Here is a 23,616-nt window from a genome sequence, read left to right on the forward strand (position 1 = left end):
TCAGGATAGCCCCTCATTTTGTCTCGGCAACATGGGAATAAGAGGAGAACGGACAGAGCCGTGGCCTTGGAATTCAGGGATGTGTCGCCGAGTGTGGGAGGCAGGAGCCAAGGAGCAGGATGGTCTCCCCTGGAGGCTGGTAAAATGAAGTCCTGAAGTTTGAAGCTTCACAGTGCCTTGGTATTTTCTCCGTTAGTCCTTGTCTTTCTTCCTAGTTTCCTTTTATTTATTTTCCCTTAGCAACCTACACAAAGTCTAATGCATTTCCATCACCTTTACACTTTTTTTTTCTGTTCTGTGTATGAGTTAGCCTTTAATATTTAAAGATATTTAAAGGTAGTTCCTTTCTTCCATTATATTAGCTTTGGAAAACATTTTTTTTTTTTGCCCTCCCAACTCCCCTTCCCTTACCACTGAATGGTTCCTCTGGGCATGCTGGGGGGAGACATTCTGCTTGCAGTTGTTTTTGGTTCTTTCTCTCTTCCCTCCCTCCCCCCTTCCTTCCTTCCTCCCTCCCTCCCTCCCTCCCTCCCTTCCTTCCTTCCTCCCTTCCTTCCTCCTCTCTTTTTCTGAATGGCAGGATCTTTCTGTTGGTCTGAAACACTGATGGTTATGAAATTAAATAGAGAGAGTTTGGATCTGGGAGACTCCTAGGCCATGGATGAACATACTACATTTGATAGCAGTTTCTGACTTCACCCAAAAGCTAAGAAACAAAGTGAAAATATTGGTAAAACGTAAATGCATGCCAAACACCACATATAGGGATGGATAATGGTTATGTATGGCACTGATAATTCAATGAAAGGGAGGGGAGCAAAGACACATTTAAATTAGTCTTTTAAAATGTACCTGCTGGAGAAGAATTTGAGTTTCAACATGATTCATGAACAATGACTGGATTTAGTTGTCGTACCTACATACATCATTCTAAACATATTACTTGCAGCTAGACGGCTACAGAACTTTGAGGAGTTAAATCCAAAATAAAAATACATGTGAGCCCACCTGCATATTTGGTCTTTTGGCTAATATGTTACATCATCAGTCTCTTCCTGTTCACCTGTTAGCATTCAGGAAGATTCCACAGGGGTCTTGTCTTCAGAAGCTCACCTTAATAAGCACAAAAGATAAATAGATGTCATATTTGATTTATTTAGCTTTTCATCATATTTTGAAATAGAGGACACATATCTATAATTATCTAAATTTCTAATAGTTTCATCTTAGCTGAAAGTCCTAACAAGGCTCGAACAGATCATTGAGTATGGGTTTCCGCTTTCATGGTGACAGTTTGTCTGGAGTGAATAAATCACTGCAGAGTCTATCTTGTCTCCTCTGCTTAGCCTGGGAAAAAATGAGAGTCTCAATATACCACTTTCCACACAGAGAGAAACATATTCTCAGTGGGAATGTAAAGAATAGAGAAACTCAGATGTTAATTTAAGTGTTACACAGATTGGGACAGACACAAGGACTTGGAGAACAATTCCACGTTCTTCCATGGGGAAGAGACGCCTGCCCTATAATCTCGAAGTTAGTTTCAGTGAATCTACGTGGTGCGGTACTGATGTGAATCAGCTTTTTCTAAATCTTGAGTAATAAGGAAAACGAACAAGTCGGGTGGAGCTCAGAAGTAAACAGAAAATACTTCGCATGTACGTAGCGTGATTTGGACTGGTATCAGCTCTGAGGGAGGAGGGGACCTGTTTGTAAACAATTTGCAAACAAAGCAGAGTAAACGGTGTACTGGAAGTCTACAAGTCAGTTGTGTGGAATTAACATTTTTATTTTAAAAGAAATAGAAAGCAGAATTGCTTGATTTCTCGTGTCCTTGAAGTTCTTTCTTGTCGCTGGAACAGCCAAGTTATCCATCTACTGCGGAATTCTGTACACTAGGGTGGAGTGTAGACTTGGTGCTTTGTAGAGTGTTCTGCTGGGCTGTCTTCGGGACGTGACATTCTGACTCTGTGTGAGTCCTGACCAGTTTCTCAGCACCTCCAGGGCCCTGGTTTGCCCCAGCAGCATAGTAAGTGCTTACTTGCAAAAATGTCCACGCAGGAAAATTTGTGTGAAACAACCACTTAGAGATAATTCATAAACGTGTTTTAGAGTTACAAGGATTCTTTATATTAAGAAATACATTTTAAAGTTTTGCTTTTCACATGGACTATTAAAGTGTCTTCATAACCCCCCAGCCTTTAGTGCCTCCTCTTCTTCCTCGGGTTGAATTTATGATAAGTACCTGTAGGGTTGCCTTCAGAATTTGAATAAATTCCCGCAAACTGTCTAATGGTTCCTGCAGGGTAGGCTGAACTTCCTCTCACATACAGCATATGATGTTTTCACTGATCTGTTTGGTGATTCCAGGTTTATTACCCTAATTATGAGCTAATGAGCACACAGCTTTGCAAGGAAATTTGCATTACTTGCTTAAGTAGGACAAATGATCAGCTTAACCAAGATAAAACATCTCTTATTGTTTGAGACCCTTAACTCACCAAAAGAGATGCCTATCATTTAGCCAAGTTAAATCAGCCTGCAGAGAAGTGTGCTCACTGCTATCTTGAAAACAGTAACTACTGCAATGTTAAGGAGTTTGCTGAAGAGGGTCCAAACAATCCCTTTCAATTCCTATTTTCTTTTAGCACCTCTATCCCCGTCCCCTACTACTGAAATGAAAGAAGTGACCAATCTCCTTGCAACCAAAACAGGAGTGCAGGAGCAATTTCACATAAGAAAATACAGCACAGGTGCAGACTTTTTACATCAAATGTTAAGTTTTCTTCTCTTCACAAAGTGCCAATTATTGCATTTTAATGTATTTTGCTCTTGGAGCCAGAAAAAAATAGAGCTGTACATTTTATTTTCATGTCTCTTTCCTTTATCTTGTCATATACAGAGAAACAACTTTGGGATTTGTTTTGAAGTTAGATAATCCTGACTTTCATAAATAAGTTAAAGGCCTTAATTTGAGCATTCCTTTCCTCTTTGCAAGGACATCCTTCTTATATTAAGTATTATTTTGAGAATTTTCTGAGAAATGATGCAAATTCTAACATAAGGGGACCGCCAGGATGTCCCCGAGAGAGAAAGTAGGAAAGGTGAGTCGGCAAATCAGTCAGCTAAATTAACTAGTTGTTTCAGAAGACGTGGGCTCTTTACCCATCACATTATGCCTCGTTAGCTCCATTAGTTGCTTGACATTGTCATTATTCTACCTACTTCTCTCTGTGCAGTTTTACCGTGTCAGCTTTGATTTCCCCTGTACTTATTTTTTTTCCAACTTAAAGCTATTATATCACCTTCCAGGAGCATTGATTTTTCGTCAGGTGTCACCAATTTCCCACTCATCATTTCCTCGCAAGCATAAAACTGACGACTGCTGCTAATGCTGCAGCCTTTCATTATTTCAGAGTTAATCACTTATTCCTATCAGCCAGTTCCAGCGCCCGCCTCCCCTATTAAACTCGATGTGTAATTGTCAAATGTGTTAATTGACAAACATTGAAATAACTTCCCATCTCTGTGGTTTGATACAAATAAATCACTAAGAGGGCGAGGAAGAGGTAGATGAGAGAAGCGTTTGTTTAAAACAGGCAGACGTTTGTAGGGCACCTAGTATTTGTCCAGATGGTAATAGATGAGGGTGGAGGGGTGACGGAAATCTAAAATGTCATCCCTCCTAACCCCCACGGTACTTAAAATCTTGCTGTGTGAAGCAGTTTTGAAAGGTTTAGAAGCTGGACTCTAAAGTTCACAGTCTTCCTGCTTTAGCTTAGTTTTAACCTGGCTGATGACTTTCATAATTTAGGAAACGCCAGTAACCACTGATGGAGTTCTGTTTTTGCTTTATGTGTGTATGTGTTTTCACAATGTAAGCAGCAATGATTTTTAGAATTTCAAACAACATATTGACATTTTAGACGCAAACAATAGAAAGTGTTGCAAGTTGAAATTTGAGTGTAGTTCTCACGAGAGGAACTTACAGGCCCCTACGAAAATAAATATAGCACATCTCTTAAAAATTGGTGTATACACATTGCTTCATTAATTTATTTGGATTGAATAATTTTTTATTGAACAATTTTTTTATTTCTCTAGAGAAATAAAAGCTAAAATTAGCAATGTTTCTTAGTATCACTCTTTCTCAATAGTCTCTGTCTTAACGAGCATACAGACCATCACTTCTTAAGATGATGTAAATTCACAGGACACAGCCACACAGAGGGCATGGCATATGTAGACAGTATTTCTAAGGAGGGCATAGATATTATAAATAGTCACTTCACTTTGTCAAATGTTATACATCACCAGGTTGGAAATGGTGACAATGGTGATTTCAGGGAAAAAGAGTGAGGATCGTGGCCAGAAGGAATTTCTATCATGATCCATTAAAATTCAGATATTTTAAGCTTCTTTTTGAGAAGCTTAAAGTGGTAAAGAATACTCTTTGAGGATGTAACATATATAAACTAATACCAGAAGAGAAAATGTTATTTCTCCAAAGCATAAGAGGTTGGATCACAAATGCTGACCACACCAACCCAAAGACTCATAAAACTGCATGATCTTCAACTGGCAAGCCACCTGTCTATCTCTTTAAAATAATTTCTTCTGTCATTTCCAACTTTTTATGTCATTAGGGTCATTTCCAACTTTTTATTGATGTTCATCCTGCTTCTCTTTTTAAAAGGCAGGCAGCCAGCATAGAGAGAGAACATCAAGGTAGTAGAGTTGTGGTCTGAATACAAATCCCGTATTTCCCTCCCTGGGCAGGTAGCAGCCTCATTCTCTACAGTGAAATAATTCTAAATTCTAATTCTAAATGTGAATAATTCTAAAGGCCAAATTTACCCATACCATAGGAATGTTGTTAAAATAAAACAAGGTAATGGGTGTGAAAGTACACTGAGGAAAAACACTTTTATCCAAATGCCAAGTGATATTCTATTCTCTCTACAATTCGTGAACTTCTGCTTTTCTACATTTCCAAGTCATGAATTCTGTGCTTACATATGGTATATTTAAGCTCAATTAAATTTGAAAGCACTGTGGGAAATATCATTGAAACGGTAGTGAAATGCATTATAGGAAAGAAAAACTTGAGGAAAGGACTTTACACCTGGCTGCTAACCTTTAGTAATGCTTGGGCGGCTTTTCAGTGGTTTTTGAGATGGGCATTCCTGTTTCAGGTGCCATTCAGAGTTCGGAGTATCCTGAGTTCAGCGTTTGACTGGGTTACACTGGTTTTCATATTTTTATTTTTAACCACATTACATTGAATGTTATAAATATGCCCTATAACTTTCAATACAATATATGATTTGATATTATGAGAAATAACTACAAAGTTCCCTTGTTGTTTGTTCTGTTGATTGTAATACACTGTGTGGCGTTTGTTAAACACCTAACCATCTGCAGTCTTTCCTGAGGGTAATTTCCTGCTTATACCTATTACCATTTTATCTATTCTGTTAAATGGGCAGCATATAAAGCCTGCTGTACAAATAGTAATACAATACCAGGGTATCATACACCTAGGATAGATGATTTTTTTGGTTTTGCCTTTTATTGTAGGATTATATTAGCAATTTTAGAAACTCCAATTTAGTTTGCTCTATTACTTAAAAGATCGTTCAAAACGTAATATTGGGCAGAAATTGATATATTTAGTATATGTCTTTTTTACCTGCAATATCTGGCAGTGCTTGGCAACTGTGATTCTGTTATTTAATTTGAAAGACAGCAAACATTTCTTACTTGTTTAATGTGACTTGGAGTTACTATTTTTTCTAATCCCATGTATTACATTGAAAGAGCCCCCACACCCCTCCCCCCCCAAAAAAAGAGCTGGAGAACATAGAGTAATTGACACTTTAGCATATCTCTTCTGGAGCAACTAGTCGTTTCAATGTTAATGTGAAGCATTATGGAAAAAAATGCTTCAAGGCTTTGAACTTTGGGGGATGCTTTTTGAACTTTTGAATGCTTTTTGGGAATGTGCACCATGACCTACATATCTGTGTATTCTATATGTGTTTGTGGACTCAAAATATGATTCCTTTATAACTCATGAATCTTCTAACCAAGATTCCTTAAGATAAAGGCTTTTCCAGTCATATACAGAAATATGAGTGTAACAAGATTAACTTGCATCTATGCTAATATTGCTCAGGATTCCCATCATATAAAAATTTACTCACCACCTCCATGGAAACTCATAGATTAAAATTATTGCAATGATGCCTAAGAATTGCAGAAAGTGATTCAAAATATTAACTTGTCTGCTCTAGCATTTCTAAAATCCAACCATGCAGGTTTATACAACTTTCTAGTTCTGACATCATGAGGCTCTTTCTTTTCTGAATCCTCTTCTTTTCCTTTTTAAATAAAATTGCTATCTTGATAACTGCCAGTGTAGGTTAAGGTCAAATTTGTCTAGCAAATCCTCAAATTCCATAGTTTTTCTTTCTCCTGTGGCCATTTCATGCTAGTTTTTGTCTCAAATCATTCATACTTTCAGACAATCACATTGATGAACAATATCATATATAATGTGCAGTAAAGTTTTTTTTTAATTTAAAACAGAAAGATGTGAACTAGAATATCTATAGAGAACAATAATTCAACATATAGGAAAACATGGAAAGCCCCTTGCATAGTACTCAACTTTGAAAATATGGAATAATTGTTAAACATTATCATTTGGCACTCTCCCTACGTATCCCTCTCAACATTTTAAGTAATAAACATAAGCGTTACAAGAAATGGAAGTTCCTCTTGAGTCAGAGAACTATAGGATTAGATCTCATATAATTCAGTTGTGTATGTCATACATTACTTATTTAAATTAGGATGAAATCCATGAGCAAAGGCGTAGGGGAGAAGAGGAAGAGGGGGAAGAACACCTCATTCTGTTAACTATTGACAGAGCCAGCCTCTGACCCACAGCAGCGGTCTTTTCTGTCCCCAGAATATTCAGCCATGTCAGGCCCCCGTGAACTCCATCCTGAACAATGTCTGAGTTTATCATGCATGTCATATTTTGCTATTTTATATGGTTATAGTCGTATTTCTCACCTGGGTTTTGATTATCTTTGGTATAAGCTACTGTATCTTGGCTCACCATTTATATTCAAGATCCTTTTTGCTGCAGATATATTCATCTAAATGCTACTAACTGGTTTCCATCGCTAGGATCACATAATTCTTTGCTGAAAATCCCTTAAGCACCTGAATTGGGTTTTGAGGTCATCTAGCAACATTCCCATTGTTATACCTGCCTGACTATTGCTCTATTTTCCTACCTGCTTTGCTGTGACCTGGACATTAGGTACACCTTTGAAAAAAAAAGAAGATTTTATTTATTTATTTCTAGGGACAGGGGAAGGGAGGGAGAGAGGGAGTGAAACATCAGTGTGTGGTTGCCTCTCACATACCCCCTACTGGGGACCTGGCCCGCAACCCAGGCATGTGCCCTGACTGGGAACTGAACTGGCGACCCTTTGGTTCATAGGCTGGTGCTCAATCCACTGAGCCACACCAGCCAGGGCTAGGCACACTCTTATCTACATTCATTTCTAAACATTTTTCAACACTCAGCTCAAAATCCACTTTATTCATAAAGCCTTTCTCCGTTTTCGAAAAGGCAAATGGAGCCCTTAGGCTGTTTTCAGAGATTTCCAGCTTGACCACTGCACTCTTTTCCCTGTCTAAAATGAGTTTAGAGATATGTTACATATGATCCTGTGTGTTTAACTGACCTTTCTTTATCGGATTATCCCAAGTGTAGAGACTGCCCTGTAGCAAACACATTAGGCTTCTCACCATAGCTCAAGTGCATTGACAGAAGCGTCAAGCTTGCCCTTAAACATATTTTTCATGGCTCGTAAATAAAACCTATGTTGACCTGTGATCAGGTGCATAGATCCAAAGTTAAGATGGCAAGTGTTAACCTTTCCCCATTTGTCTGCAGCTCCCTAATCGCCACTGCACTTCACATCAATTCTGTCTCCTATCTTTCTAAAGAATAGATAGGATTCCCAGATGCTTGGCAATAGGATTCTTCATGTTGGCAAGTGGGGCAGTGAAAATACAATCTTTGGGTCAACTGTTTTTCCATGTTCTTTTTTGTAAGGGTCAAGATATTCTCAGTAGTAACGTTACAGTTTGTAGTGTTCCATTGAATTTTTTTCCATAGTCTTCCTAACCTTTGATAGCTAAGTCACATCTGCTTGATCACCAGTTTATTAGCTCAGCCAAAGACATACAAGCCCTAAAGCCCAAGTTAGGATAAAACCACAAGTCTCAAGTCTCATTAGAAGATATCACTCGATTCACAGAGAGGCATGCTAGTCACAAGCTGCTAATGGAGACATCTCGTTACCCTTTTGTCTTTGTCCATGAAACAGCCTCTGCATCCTTTGCACACCACAAAGTGAGTGTTTTGAATCCCTGGTTAATTTTTCTAGATGGGAAATAATTTCAAGTAAGTAACCTCAAGTGTTCACATAAACAGCCAACCGAGATGACTGTGGAATTGGGAAACAGGTTGCGAAGTGGAGTCACTTAAAATGGCATGAAGTCCCTGGATAAGATCAAAGAAAGTTCCCTTTTCAGTTGCTACCACTTCTGAGATGGGAAATGGCATCTCGCTGTGGTCAGTACTCACTGTCTGCGCAAGCCTGAGACAGCTCTTATCTCTGCGTCCACAGTGCGAAAGCCTTTGAAGTAGACCCTTGTTACCCAAGAGAGTGCTGGAGCAGAGGAGGTGACAGGGACCATGGCAGCCCTGCCAGCGGCAGCTCTGCTTAGAGGTATTTCAGGATTATCTATAGACAGCATTATACATATTGGAAAAGTTGTTTCCGGCTCATGCTTCTGCACTGGAAAAGTATTTCTAACACTTTATTCCTAACTATATGTCCAGAGACTGGTTTATTAAAAAAAAAAAAAAAACAACTGGTATACAATTGCTTAAGAGCAGTTAAAAGTCCCCTTCACAAATACAGCTTAGAACTTCAGGTGTAAAAACTTATTTCCTCCTTTAGTCAGTTGTAGTTACTAAAAATACAATTCCCTTACGTTGGAGATTTTTACATGCAGTGTCCTAACTAAAATCCCTTCCTCCTCCTTCCTTCCTATGGGTCCATTGTGTGCTTTGCAGACTTTCCATGAAACTCACTCCATAACTTCATTCCCTATTCTTACGTGTTTATTCCTTAGAAATAGACACTGAACAAACAAATTGACATTGAACACATCTTAAGATAGCAACTGTACCTCTCATCTGTAGAGATAAAGGACTCCAGGCAAGAAATAGGAGACCTGGAGCTTTAACACTCATGAACAGAGAAGATAATGCCCTCCTAAAAGAAACCCTTTCAATACGTCCATCAAAAATCCATAGAAAAACATCGGCAACAAATACGGGTGATATCTATGTCACAGGTTTGGATTTTGTAGAAACCCAATACCTCTTAGATTTTTAGAACTAGAGGGAACTAGAACTTAGATTTTAGAACAAAAGGTTGGCCTGTATCAAATAGACCAACCTTTTCCCTTTACAGATGAGAGAACTGAGGCTCTGAGGGCAAGGGTTCACCGCCAGGCCCCATGGCTGGGGAGACCACCTCCCCGTCTGTCTCTCTCCCATTGTATTTCTCCTTTCAGCCCACCACAGTGTCTCTGGTAGAAGAGTGAGAGAATGGAAGGAAATGGTTGTGCCATAAAGGCATGTATATGCCTAAGCACTCATTGGGAAATGAGAAAGACAGAATAAAAAACATTTTTAAAAAGAGGAGAATGAAGATATAGTTAATAATTAAGCCAAGGTTGTAGTTATCCCAATCGTATTACTTTTTAAAAGAGTTTGTTTTAAAAGAAATAGAACAAGCCCTTATTGGGATTCATCACAGTCATACACAACCAGTGAAAACCTAGGAGGGCACTAGAGGTTAGAAACGACTTAGCCAGTTTTCCAGGAGATTCTTTTTCTCACGTAGAATTGCTCTCAAATGATTATTTTTCGGTGCTCATTGCCTACTTTGATTTTATGGCTTCCTTCTTTTCTTTGGAAATATCATTTCAATATCATTTGCCTTGAGGATCGAGCTAGGATACTTGGGAATCGGGTGCGCCCCACAGAAAACCTTTTGCATGGCATCTGATAAGGAGGCCACCAACTGCTATCTTAAGATGTGAAATCGCCTGGGAGTCTCCCAACATCACTTAGCAGGAGGCATATAACCAGGGCAAGGAACGTTACTGCATTTCTCATGAAGCAGCCAGGACCATTTTGTAACTGGAATATCATCTGGAAGGGACAGGCACCCAGGGTGCCTGAAATGTAAAGTGTATTCAGGCCTGCATGAACCCCCAGGGGAAGGAAGTATACAGTGCAGCTACTTGGATGCCTCATGAAGAGTCACTAGCCAGCTGAGCAGAGTGGGTGACATTTGGTTGCTGTGGGGTGTGGGCACATTACTCCAGGCAATCTGGCTTTTTCTCTCGTATTTATTTGGCAAACTCAGCCATTGCTCCTCACGACTCCCCCTCATATCTGAAGTAGTCATCCTGGGGTGAGAAGATGTGTTATGAATTTCACATAGTGTTGCTTACAGAGCTTTCCAGGGGAAACAGATCCTCCCGTAAAACACGACCAGGTCCAAGAGGAATGGACGGCAGCCCCACTCCGGCTTGGCCTGACTGACCTCCTGTCCTGGCTTCCTTGTGTTGCTGGGACCTTTGTATTTTTACATGAGCCCTAATCAAGTTGCAACCTCTTTAGATAGGGGAGAGAGAACACACCATGAGACAGAAGCTTCATTTTCCCCAAGAAGCTGAGAAGCTCTGAGGGTTAGAAGGAAGAAAGACATTCAGTCATCTTCTTTGTTTACTGCTTCTATTTAGGGTAAGGTCAGGGTTTCCTCATCCTGATAAGGGGTGGCAAGGAGAGTGCATATTCCCAGGAGACTTCTTGGTTTTTAGGTTTCTTTGTTCCTCCTGTGTCTGACCTGCTTAATTCAGGTCAAATTCAGGGAATTAGCTGGAAGGAATTCTCTGGTGCAACAGAGGTCAGAGGAGGGAAGAAGACACATGCGTGCAAGCACCCATACGCACACAAATGAGTGGGGGCTGTTTGTTCCCCGGTGTCACAGTCAGCCTTTCGATTTCCTTTGCGCTTGGACCCTAAGTAGGGCATGTGACTAGGACAAGGAGGTTACCGTTTGAAGGTGGTAGTGGAATGGGTTACATTTGTTCCATTTCCTATGCCCTTTACATTCATGAGATCATTATCATGAAAACGGATTTGTGCTGTGCCATTTCCTGTTCTTGCTACAATCTTTATCACGACAAGAAGGTGCCAGGTTTTAACACCCAGTACTATGGTTAACTGTTTGCAATTACTGCCGTGGAGTGTGACTTTCCCTCCCATACTGTGTTGTCTCCTCGAGGGGAAACGTGGGTGCTGTCTGGGTGTCTGCGTGGTGGTAAACTGAGTCTCCAAAATATCCGGGTGGGGAAGCACACCTTCGACCGAACCAATGGGAGGACTTCCACAAGTGGCTCTGACTTGCTCCTGGGGCCTCCTCATTGACTTCAGATGCCCACTCTCCTTATTCCCGGCTCTTCATAGCCCAAATGACACCCCAGTGACAGTCAGATTGTATAACTTAGGGGGCACGGCAGTGCAGTTTCCAATTATCATCAAAGAATTTCCCCAGCATTACCATGCTGAGACTTCAGGCTGTTGATATGGATTAGATCAAAAATAGAACATGGTATAATAAGAACCTTTGCTTCCTGGCATGGACTAGAATCAGAATAGCTAATAGTACAACACTTTCAAGCTCTTTCTCTCTCTCTCTTTAAAGTAGGTTTAGTTCTTGTGCAAGCTGCTGAACTGACAGCTCAGAATACTACGGGTAGAAAAATGATAAGCTTTTTCTCTTCGTTTTTCCCAGTATACCTTTGGCCTGCCCTGGAGGAAATGTCTCAAGAAGAGAGAGGTTAGTTCTTTCTCCAGATACTTTTAATCTTTGAATTCAGGAGTGGGAGTATTATCCAAGCTGCTTATTATGAAGAATGTATCAAGTCGTGGCTATGTGTTTCCTAAGATCAAAGCTAAAATTGACTAATCATTTCATATAGGCAACTGCAAAACCGCCGAGCTAGAGCCAGTTTTGAAATCACGTGCGTCTTTCTCATAAGTGAATTCCTGAGTGCTCCACGTGAGTTGCAATGAATTGTTTGTGGTTAAAGTTTTAAGAACTCAGCTTTTAGGAGGATAGGGTAGAGCATTTGCCTCATAATCAACACTTATGAAGAATTCAGTCATTGCTACTGATGACCAGCCTGTATTTCTTGATAGCAGAGTTCAGAGCAATGGGTCTGACTAGGAAAACCTAGACTTCCGCCATCGGCTGAGGGATAGTGGGGCATGCAAAGTCTTCCGAACCTTGGTAGAGGTCAACATGTCCGCCTTTCACTATATAGGACTTATCTAATATTCAATAACTTTCAGGGGAGGGACCATTGCACACGTCAGGGGGTTCTGAAATTCCTAAGATCCTATGCAATATTTTTTGTGAGCATATAAATGCTCTTTTTCTGTCCAGTGTACCTTCCTAGTTATTATCAAATTTTCAAGGAAATCTGTGACATGCCACAACCATTGACCCTCCTCCCCTTTTCCTGCCCAAGAGATTTAAACACAGAAGCCTACTTCAGGAAGCACTAGAGATGCCACCTTAGCCTAATTTGAATTAAGTATGATAATAAGAGGGCTTCAGGCAGATACCCCTGAAGGTGCACTGTGTCTCATCGTTTCTGAGTCACCTAGCCAGGATTTCCCTGCCCAGAGTGTTCTGTGTTCGCAACTACTTCTAAATCAGCCCATTCTGAATTCTGACATCTAATGCCCCACCCTCCTCCCCTTTCTCCTCTGTCCCAAAACACCTTGTATGCCCAATGCTGCCTCACTCTCTTTGCAGTTTTCATAGAATTATCATGCCTATGGGAATTACTATGCACATGTATTCAACTTGAATTTTCTCCTATTAAAAAAAGAATCCTGCATTTTAAGAGCCACTGCTTGAGACAGTAACGTCTCATCCCTCACTTTTCTCCACTCAGAAAACACTTAGAGAGAAAAGGGAGTAGATCACCAAGAACACAATGGTGTCCTCTTAAAAGTAAACTATTAGAGTGCAGCTGTAGTAATGTACATGTTCATCCACCAGCACCACCCCCTGTAAAGAAAGAAAGATTTCCCTTAATGAACACTACCATTTTAAAAAAGGGGAACAAAAAAAATCCAGTCTATAAGGGATTAATGTCCATAATAAAATATAACAATTCCATCCAAGAGATAGTCTGTGAGTGCCAATATAAACATAACCGCATTGCCTGCTCTGCTCTAGTTTGAGAGAGAGAGTGAGAGAGAGAGAGAGAGAGAGAGAGGGATTGAGAACGCAAGTTAAGGGGAACAGCTCCTCCGTTTCCATCTAATATTGTTCTGGGGAGTTCATAAGGTCGGGAACTTGACACTGGTTTCGAGTGGAAGCCAGTCAAGCAGGATTTCTTTGCCCTCTGGACAAATGGTTGGCCTACTTCAGGAATTTTGAATAATTATTGCTGTTCTCTTCAGCCAGGAGAAGTTTACCTTTCACAAAGAGAAGAGTTTGTGGCATGCATTTCATCCCATTTCCTGAGCACACAAAATCAGTTTTGCTCTCAAAGTTATAGTTCCTGGTTTATGAGTCTGAGAACTCTTTCATCTTCCCTTTCAGGGTCCTCATGAAAATGAAGCAGTCACAGTGCTGCTTAGAGAGGGACATGATGCCCAGCCCCCTCACTCCCCAGAAGGAAATTCCTTCACAAACACAAGGTAGTAAGAGCGTGCTGCTCTTCCTGCTACGTGCAATGTCCTTTTTCTCTAAGGGGCATGGAACAGCAACTTTGTACCTGCAACCGTGACACTCAAGAGATTGTCATCCTTGCTCTTTTCCCACTAGAACTACTCCGCTTAATTCCCTTACAGAACATCTTGCAGCAGCTGAACAATCTGTAGCGCCAGAGAGTAAGAAGTCAGTGGCCTGTACTGAGATCATTATTGTGATGAGACAAGCGGTTGAATAAACTAAAATTTTCCATAGCCAGGTTCTTGAACAAAAATAGCATCTAAGATTGTGTGAAGAGGATATAGTACTGGTAACCACTGGCTGAAACTGCGGGCAGCTCTCGTGTTCACCAGAAAAGCAAGGTTCCCTTCATTTTTAACTCCCTCTTACTATTCCTTGGTGATTTGTATTGTTTTGGAATCATTCTCCATCATGCATAACAAGTACTTTAACCATATGGGATTACCCATCTAAATTCCCAGGGAACAGAGAGTAGCTGTGAATATTTTTGTATGCTTGCTATATTATTGCTTTAATGCTGCCTCAGATTGCTAGAATAATTTTCACTAAGAACCTTCCAACAAGTGATGTCTCAGGAATTATTCTCCTTCTAATGAGAAGCCCATTCGCTCTGAGAGAGAATATATTATTGTTTCACAGGTGCTCTGTTGACTTAAATACACACACACATATACACTTTGATATAGCATAGAAAAATCTTGTATTGGTAATCTGTGTGGGTTTTTAAATTTGTGTGTGTGTGTGTATGTTTCATAACATCAGTCAATCCATGGAATTTAGTCTTTCAGCCCCAGTAAAAACAAACACAACACAAATCCCCCAAAATGTTTTTGCAACCTATGCAACTGACCCTGTGTCCGACCTAGCAGGCAAGAAGACCAGTGTTCTGCACAGAGTTCATTTCTCAATACTGTTGACTCGTGTTCGCTGAGTGCCTTATCATCATTTCAGTACCATAAAGGCTTTCTAGACTTCTTAAAATATAGCTTAACTCAGTGAACTCTTATGTAATTTGCTCTGGTGTCTTCCAACTGCAGATTTTCATGCGCATCTTGATATCACCATTTCACGGATGCAGTAAGCAACCAGAAAAGGTTAATGGCATTTACTTACTTACCAAGTGTTTTGAACTCCTTAGATAAAATTAAATATTCACAAAGATCATCAAATGAGTATTTAATTATGTAAGCAGGCCTAACTTTTGAGATGGGGCAGAGTTAAGTTGCTGGGTGAGCTGTGTTTCAGATTCTGATTCTTAGAGCATGTATGCTAGGCCATGTAAACTGAGGTGGTCTCGAACTGAGAAACCCTGATTTAGAAGCCTTCACTTTTTTTGCTCAAGAGAACCCAGATTTTTTTAAACACATTTTTAAAACCTGTGGTAACATCAGATCTACTCTCTTGACAGAGTTTTAACTGTACAATACAGCATTGTTGACTTTAGCTATTATTCTGTACAGATCTCCAGAATGTATTTATCTTGCAGCACCAACCTTGATCCCCTTTGACTAACAACTCACTATCCCCCCTTGCTCCAGAGCCTGGTAACCAGCACTCTACTCCCTGCTGCTATGAGTTTGACTATTTTATAATATTCATGTGAGTGGAATATTTGTCATGAAGTACTTGTCCTTCTGTGACTGGCTTATTTTGCTTAGCGTAATGTCCTCAAAGTTTATCTGTGTTATCCCATGCGGCAGGATTACCTTCTTTAAGGCTGAATAATATTCTATTTTATGGATATACCACATTTCCTTTATCCACTCATCTCTAGATGGACATTTAGGTTGTTACCACATCTTTTATACTATAAAAATGATGCAATGAACATAGAAGTGCAAATATCTCATGGAGATCCTTATTTCAATTATTTTAGGTAACTACCTGGAAGTGGGAATTACTGAATCACCTGCCTACTCCTGTTCCTGCTCCATTATGTTTCAAAGTCATCATCTCAATAAATATCTTGTACTTCTATCTTCACTTTAAAGTCTGCTTCCTGGATGACCTAACACACTTCTCTTGAGTCCCAAATTAATCCCTCTCTTACTATAACACCATTTCTTTGTTCTGCTCTGTAATCTGTGCACAAGAGTCATCTAAGGCTGTGGTTTCCACTTCCTTCTTCCTGCGTACTTGATAACCCCCATCTCTCTGTCTTCTATTACCATCATTACCCTGAAAAAGCTATCTCCACTGAAACGACCTATCTTCATGTGACAAATACAATGAATGCTATCCTGTCATCTTATTTTGTTTCTCAGTGAAATTTGACACATTTTTTAAAGGGGATGAAAAAGCTCCTTTTCCATTGCAAATTAGAGAGCAGTGTTGAGTTCTAGTTAAGAATATGTCCTTTGGAATTAGATTGAGTCCAAGATCTGCCACTTATGAGCTGTGTGAAGTTCGACAAAATAGTTCATTCATTGTGCCTCAGTTTCCCTGCCTGTAAAATTCTATAATAATGGCACCTAGCTCTTAAAATTTAAAGAAGTAAAATAGTTTAAGGCAATTAAAGCAGCACTTGACCAGGTCTCGCTAGGAATCATGGTTATTAATTCAATTACACATTCTTTGGTTTTTCTCCTACTTCTCACAATCTCTGTTTTTCTTTTTGCTGGTTTCTTCTTATAAATAAGGCCTGTCAATGTTGGAGGCTGTGCTTTCTCCTAACCTAGAGAATTTATATTTCACCCAGATGCCATTAGCCCCTAAATGGCATTAGCTTTGACCCATATCCAACAGTGTATTTGACATTTCTACTTGTATAGTATAAACATATCAAGTTTAACATATCAAAAATAGTACTCTTGATAATGCTTCATCTTGTCAAAATCTATACTAAGCTTCCCCTCACCCCCACCAATTTGTTTTCGCTTGTTCAAGTTGACTATCTAAGAGTTTATGATTCCTCCCCTTCCCTTCGTCTCTACTACCACCACCTTCATCTAAACCCCATTCCCTCTAGCCTGAATTATGGAAATAGCCACCAACCTAGACTCCTAAATTTTTGTCCCCCTCTGCAGCAGATTAAGCACACAATCGCCAAGTTTATTGTTTTAATATGTAGTAAAATTATGTCATTCTCCTCCTTAAAATCTTCTTTGGTTACTGATTGAATGTCAAATAAGATCTGAACATTCTCCTTTGGACTACATAACATGAGACAACCTGGTGCCTGCCTACTTCCCCCGTCTCCTTCCAGACTGGTTTATTCAGCATGCGCCCAGCCATACTGGTCTGCTCACTGGTCTCTGAACATGCTCAACTCTTATCTGTCTTGGGGTCTTGGGTTTTCTCCTCCCTCTCCACACACTGTCCTTTCTTGGCTCTTTTACCTGGCTGGTTGCTCAATGCAAATTTCAGGCTTTTGCTCAGAGAACACCCTCTCTAGACAACCCCCAACTCTGGACCAGCAATGTAAAGCAATATATACCACCCTGCATGGATTATTTGTCGGCATTTTCTAGCACTTTTGAAAATCTGAAATTGTTTTGGTTGTTTGTTTGCTTGTTTATTTTCTGTCATTTTGCATTGGAATTTAACCTTCTTCAAGGGATAGACCTTATCTGTCTTATTCACATCTATAGGCCCCCACCTAGGACAGTGCCCAATACACAGCAGACACTTAATAAATACTGGCTCAATTAATCAGTAACTGAATCGCAGCAGACAGTGAACATTACAGCAGAAGAGTGACATAACAATGATTAACAGCTTCGAGGGCCACCCTGGGTAATAGAATATAGGTACCCATCCCTTTCTGTCTGCACTAGAAATTGGAGAGGTCAGGCAGCAGAGCAAAATGATAATATTAAAAATCTAAACTAATATCCAAAAATTAAAATGTTAACATTTTTGTCATGGACTTCTAGATACAATTTAGGTTATGCTAAAGTTTACATAGATATTAGGGCGAGGGGAAGTTACCATTTGTTAAACATCTTTTATATGCCTAGAACTAAGGTGGATTTTCATATAAGTAAAAATACACCATATTTTGCTGTGTATAATGTGCACCCACATTTTTGTGTGCATTATACACAGGACTATTATACCCCCTACTATACCCATGGTACGTAATCATTACCCCCATGTATAATGTGCATCCTTATTTTTCCCTCAAAAATTTGGGCAACAAAGTGCACATTGTACATGGCAGTTTGTATTTGTACTTGTCTGAAAATGTTCTCTTTCTACTTTCATATTAGATTAAAAATAAGCTATAGTATTTATGTGTAAGTACACAGGAGAATTTTTACAATCTAATACTTTATGTTTTTTTAATTTATAAAATAATATTTGATAAATTCCTAAATGTGAAAATTAGCATCTTACAGTAAGAGCTTAGGAACCTATAGAGCCATTTTCCATTTAGGGGATAATACATTTTATATTTTAATACATTATAAATCAGAAATAAAATTATGCCATATTTCATTATAAGTAGAATACCTTCCAGAATATTTTTAGTGATTACATAAGGTAAAGGGAGGCATTTAGAAGATAAAAATGACAGCTACCATCTAAAAAATTTGCTCTATGGAGATGATTTGCTAAGTACTTTACCAATAGGACTTCAGTGAGGTAGCTGACTGTCCATTTTATAGTTTTTTAAAAAAACGAGGCTTTTTTTTTTAAAGTTGAGTAACTGGCCTAAATGTACTCAGTAATTACCTTAACTGAGTTTGAAGCCACGTCACTCTGACCTCAAAGCTCCTAACCACTGTTAAGGGCTGAATGTCCGTGTGTCCCCGAGTCCCAAAAATTACTATATTGAAGCCCTGGTGCCTCATGTGATGTATTCGGAAGGAGGGACTTTGGGACATAAGAATTTAGGTTTAGATTTGTTCATGAAGGTGGGACCCTCATGACGAGATGAGAGGCAAGAAGAAGACAGCCCTCCTTCCTCTCTCTGCACGTGCATGCACCAAGGAGAGGCCCCGTCAGTACACGAGCAGTAGGCGGCTCTCTGCCCACAGGCCAGGAATCAGACTTTCTCCGGGAACTGAATATGGGAGCTCCTTGATCTTGGACTACCCAGCCTCCAGAACGGTGAGAATTGCAGTTCTCTTGTTTATACCACCCAGTCTATGGTATCGTTGTGTCATCATAGCCCAAGCAGACCAAGGCCACCACATTGCTAGGCAGTTATTATGTTGGTTCTCCTCAATGAAAAGTCACCTTACTGAGAAAAGGTTGATTTCTTCACTGCTCCCGCTCTAACAAGAAAACCCACCAGGGATTTTTCTCTTGATTCAAATAACATTTTATTAGAAATTAAGTTATAAAAGTGTATGATGAGCTTTGTCACCAGAGAGACCTAGATCTCTCTCTGCAGGGTTGTGGTTGAAACTCTGTGGGGATCCTTTAGTGCATTAGACTACAGCTAACTCTCTGGGGTACCTTGCTTTCATGAGCACTAAAAATCAGCACGAGTATTGAAGGGGAGACTTGAAAGGCCCTCTGAGCTGACCCAGAGTGTGAATGTTCCTTGTCTATGCTCCCTAGTAGGAGATTTTTCTGATTTTCACTCATAGCCAGCAGCAACTGTACATGCTACAGAGGCGGTACTTGAAGCTCCCGGAGGGATGAAATGCTTCATCATCACTCAGCAACCACTTCGGCAGACTAAAGGGTGACATTGATTGGCTCTGAACAAGTGAGTAAGAGAAACAGTATCCAAATCTCAGGAGGAAAATATGATAGGTGGGGAAAAAAAGCAAGCCTCTTTTAGCCCAATCTTTAAATGTTTGAGACCCATAAAAGAAATGCAAATCCATTTGCAATGGGAAGCCCAGTCACTCAAATGAGGATTCCAACAAAGTCATCCTTAGAAAGTGACACATTAGTTATTTTATTCATTTATTCAATGTTCACCAAGCCCCCCTTGTGCACCAGGATACTGTTCTAGGCCCTAGAGATACAGCCTGAACAAAATGTCCCTCATCTGAAGGAGGAAGACAAATAAATAGATCTATCAAGGGGTGATAAGCAAGGCAGAAAAGTAAAGTGAAGTAAGAAACAGAGTGTACCATCAGGAGGGAAATGGATGCTGTTTCCACATTATGGTCAGGGAAGGAGGGCTGAATTGATAAGAGACCTGAAGAGAAGGAAGGGTCCAGCCCTCCTGGTATTTGTGGAAAGACACACTAGCAAGAGCAGGATGGTACATCAGCCTTTTGAAGACATCAGAGTGGCTGGAGAAGAGTGAAGCAAAGAGGCGATGTAAGGGGTAGTGTGGGGCCACGTCAGGCCTTACGTAATGGGTTGGGCTGGGTCTTAAGCTTTACTCTGAAAGGGATGGAGAATGATCGCGGGGTCTTGAGCACAGGAGGAACATGTCAGTGGGTCACAATTTCAAGAGGCTGCTCTGGATAAAATAATTTAGGAAGCAAAATGGAAGGAAGCTAAGGAATTGGTAGGAAGCTCCTCCAGTTCAAGAAAGAGTTGATAGTTTGAGCCCTTGTTGAGTGCAGGGCAGGTAATGAGAAATGGTCAAATCCAGACATATTTTGAAAGTAGAACTGACAGACTTTGCCAATAGCTTGGATATGGGGTGTGAGAGACCAACGGGGTGATTTAAGGATGATCGGGGGCCATCTATGGAGATCAGGAAAACTGGAGGAGAAATAATTTGATGGTCAAGAAATTGAGAGTTGTTCTGTAGAGCCATTGATTTTGAGCTAACATGAGATAGTCTAGTGGAGTAAATAATTGAGTACAGACATCTAAAGTTCAGGGGAAAGACCCATGCTGAAGATACAGTTTTGGGAGTTGTCCCAAATAAAGGACATCATTAAACACGGGCCTGGAGAGATCACTAAGGAAGTGAGGCTCCGTGGTAACAGGTCGCAGTTCATGGTATTCAGTGTGTGCCCGGCATTACTGTAAGTGCTTTACTTGTATCAGAATCACCCAATTCCCATCACTCTGTGAGGTAGATACCATTATTCACCCCTTGAGGAAACTGAGCCATGGAAAGGCACAAGCAGCCTGTCCCAGCTCACACAGCCAGGCAAGATGCAAACGCAGGCGGGTCTGTTGCAGGCCTCTGCAGAGAAGGCTTGGGTTACACATCCCCATTCTCAGACACTGTTGCTGCTTCGGTGCCTGCACTCTTCAGGGATGGTCTGAACAAGGGACAAAAACAAAGGTCAGAATTTCACCATTTAAATTCTAGGTTCATACAATCATTAACACTAGCACATTGGAGACTCCTACCCAGGTTCTTAGACACAAAGCATAGACACACAGAGACACAAAAAAACCCTCCTCTAAAAAGAGACAAACAACCACAAGGAAGGAATAATGATACTTTATATGTTATTTTATTTATTTACCCAGCTTTAGAGTGTAAAATGCATTCCAATTTTATAAATCTAAAAGGAGGAAAAAAGTGTGTGTCTTAGAATAGTGAAATACGATGTTTTAACTTTTTACAGCAATCTGGCTTATTTTGTTGACTGGGTTCTTAGCATTATTTTTCTAGAAATGCACTGTTAATATACTTTCTGTTATATTAAATCACAGTTCTTCCCCTTTAATAGGCATAACTTTCTTCCCTGGGAATAATATTCATTGAAGGCACCAGGAAAACCTTTATTTTTAACCCTTCAGTTATCATATATAGGATATTTCAGAGTGCTGTTCATAATAATAGCTGAGAATGGGCCTAAGAAATACAGTTTTCACACTGTATTCATTGAGGACAGGATCTTTAACTCATTCTCTTGGTATCTCTAATACAGTAGGGGCTCGGTAAATCTCCACTAGAACAGAAATTGAAGTTTAATGCTCATTCCTAGTGTTAAAATGTTACCATATATGTAACCAAAATGCATATATAAAGCTTTCCTTCTGTCACTTTCAATTTTGTTGATCTGTTTGTGAAAACAAACATTGTTCTTACTTGGTGAATCTGTGTGTTTATCAAGTTTTTCTGTCTCAGCCCACACTGGGCTTTTTCATGCTAGAGGAGTTGTTGCCACTGTCCAGAGGCAGCAAAGAGAGGCTACACTGAGTAGCTTAAGCAAAACAGTAGGGCATCCCTGGCCTGTATGGCTCAGTTGGGTGGGGTTTTGTCCCATTACCAAAAGATTGCTGGTTCGAATCCTGGTCAGGGCACATAGCTAACATAGCTAGGTCGTGGGTTCCAGCACCGGTCCCTGTGCATATAATCCCTGGTCCAGGCATGTACAGGGCCTGAAAAAACAATGTTTCTCTCTCTAAAAAGCAATGAAAAAATATCCTCAGGTGAGGATAAAAACAAACAAAAGAAAAAACAGCAGGGCAAACATTGGAGACATAATGCTAAGTGAAACAAGTCTAACATCAAAAGACAAATATTGTATGATTCCACATACACGAGGTACCTGGAATAGTCTAATTCATAGAGACAGAAAGTAGCATAGAGGAAACGCCTTGGCCAAGTAGTTCAGTTGGTTAGAGTGTCATCCTGATATACTAAGGTTGCAGGTTCAACCCCCCAGTCAGGGCATGTACAAGTACCAATGAGTACACTGAGTGGGACAACAAATTAATGTCTCTCTCTCTCTCTCTCTCTCAAGAAATGTTTAAATAATAATAATAATAATAATAATAATAATAAAGAAAGTAGCATGGTGGCATAGTGGTGGTTACTGGGGCTGAAAGGTGGGAGGAATAGTGAGTCACTATTTAATGGGTATGGAATTCCAGTTTGGGATGATGAGAAAGTCCTGGATAGACAGTGGTGATGACTGTACAACAATGTGAATATACATAAAGCTATGGAATTGTACATTTAAAATGGACCTTTTACACCATTTTCATGTTATACCTATTTTGTCCAACACACACACACACACACACACACACACACACACACACACACAGTAGGCCAGAGACGATGCTAAATTTTCTCCATTCTTTTTTAATTGGTTTCCACCAGAATGGGGAGATCCGGATCACGTATGGACAGATGGACGTGTGCCCACATTTACCACCACATCACACCTCTCGTCTCCAAGCAAATGACCCCCTCTCACCTCCTCCAAACCTGTCACCAGTCCTAAAATTTAGTTTTCCAGGTATCTCAACATGGAATTTACCAACCCAGTTTAGGTTTCTCTCTTCTCTCCGGACTTGCTGACTGACCCCTGAAACAGAGGCCTGGATCTGCTCCAGCCTGGGATAGGGAAGGGCTCCTTGGGACTCATCAGGCTCTTCCCTCCTGGGCGGTTCACCGTGAGACCGAAACACCTGCTGGGAGAACATGAGAGGCCGTTTGAGAAAGCCACAGAAACAGAGTTCCCTAGGGTTGGGGGTGAAATACTGGAAAATTTAGTAGCTCCCCCCATCTGTGGTTTTGTCTGCCGTCCTTTGAGTTACCCACGGTCAACTGAGATCTGGAAATATGAAATGGAAAATTCCAGAAATAAACAATTCAATAAATAATTCATAAGCTTGAAAGTGTGTGCCTTTCTGAGTAGCATGATGAAATCTTGCTCTGCCCCGCCCAGGACACGCATCCTCCCTCTGGCCAGCATATCCATGCTATGTCTGCTATCCACCCATTAGGCACTTAGGGGCCGATTCAGTTATCGGCTCAAATGTCGCAGTGCCACAGTGCTTGTGTTCAAGCCATCCATCTTTTACTTAATAATGGTCCCAAAGCACAAGACTAATGATGCTGGGCCCTGGCTGG

The 23,616-nt window shown here is 40.3% G+C and overlaps 1 long non-coding RNA gene across 1 annotated transcript; it reads left to right on the plus strand.

Moving 5' to 3' along the window:
* Positions 1-1,723: 1,723 nt before the first annotated feature.
* On the plus strand, positions 1,724-23,295 carry LOC123829453. Its single transcript, XR_006787606.1, has 5 exons — positions 1,724-2,029; positions 11,970-12,014; positions 18,788-18,983; positions 19,469-19,590; positions 22,861-23,295. It is a non-coding gene; the product is annotated as an uncharacterized LOC123829453 (long non-coding RNA).
* Positions 23,296-23,616: the final 321 nt, after the last annotated feature.

Source organism: Phyllostomus hastatus, unplaced genomic scaffold (genome assembly GCF_019186645.2).
Source record: "Phyllostomus hastatus isolate PE091 unplaced genomic scaffold, TTU_PhHast_1.1 phas_contig_137, whole genome shotgun sequence".
Taxonomy (NCBI): domain Eukaryota; kingdom Metazoa; phylum Chordata; class Mammalia; order Chiroptera; family Phyllostomidae; genus Phyllostomus; species Phyllostomus hastatus.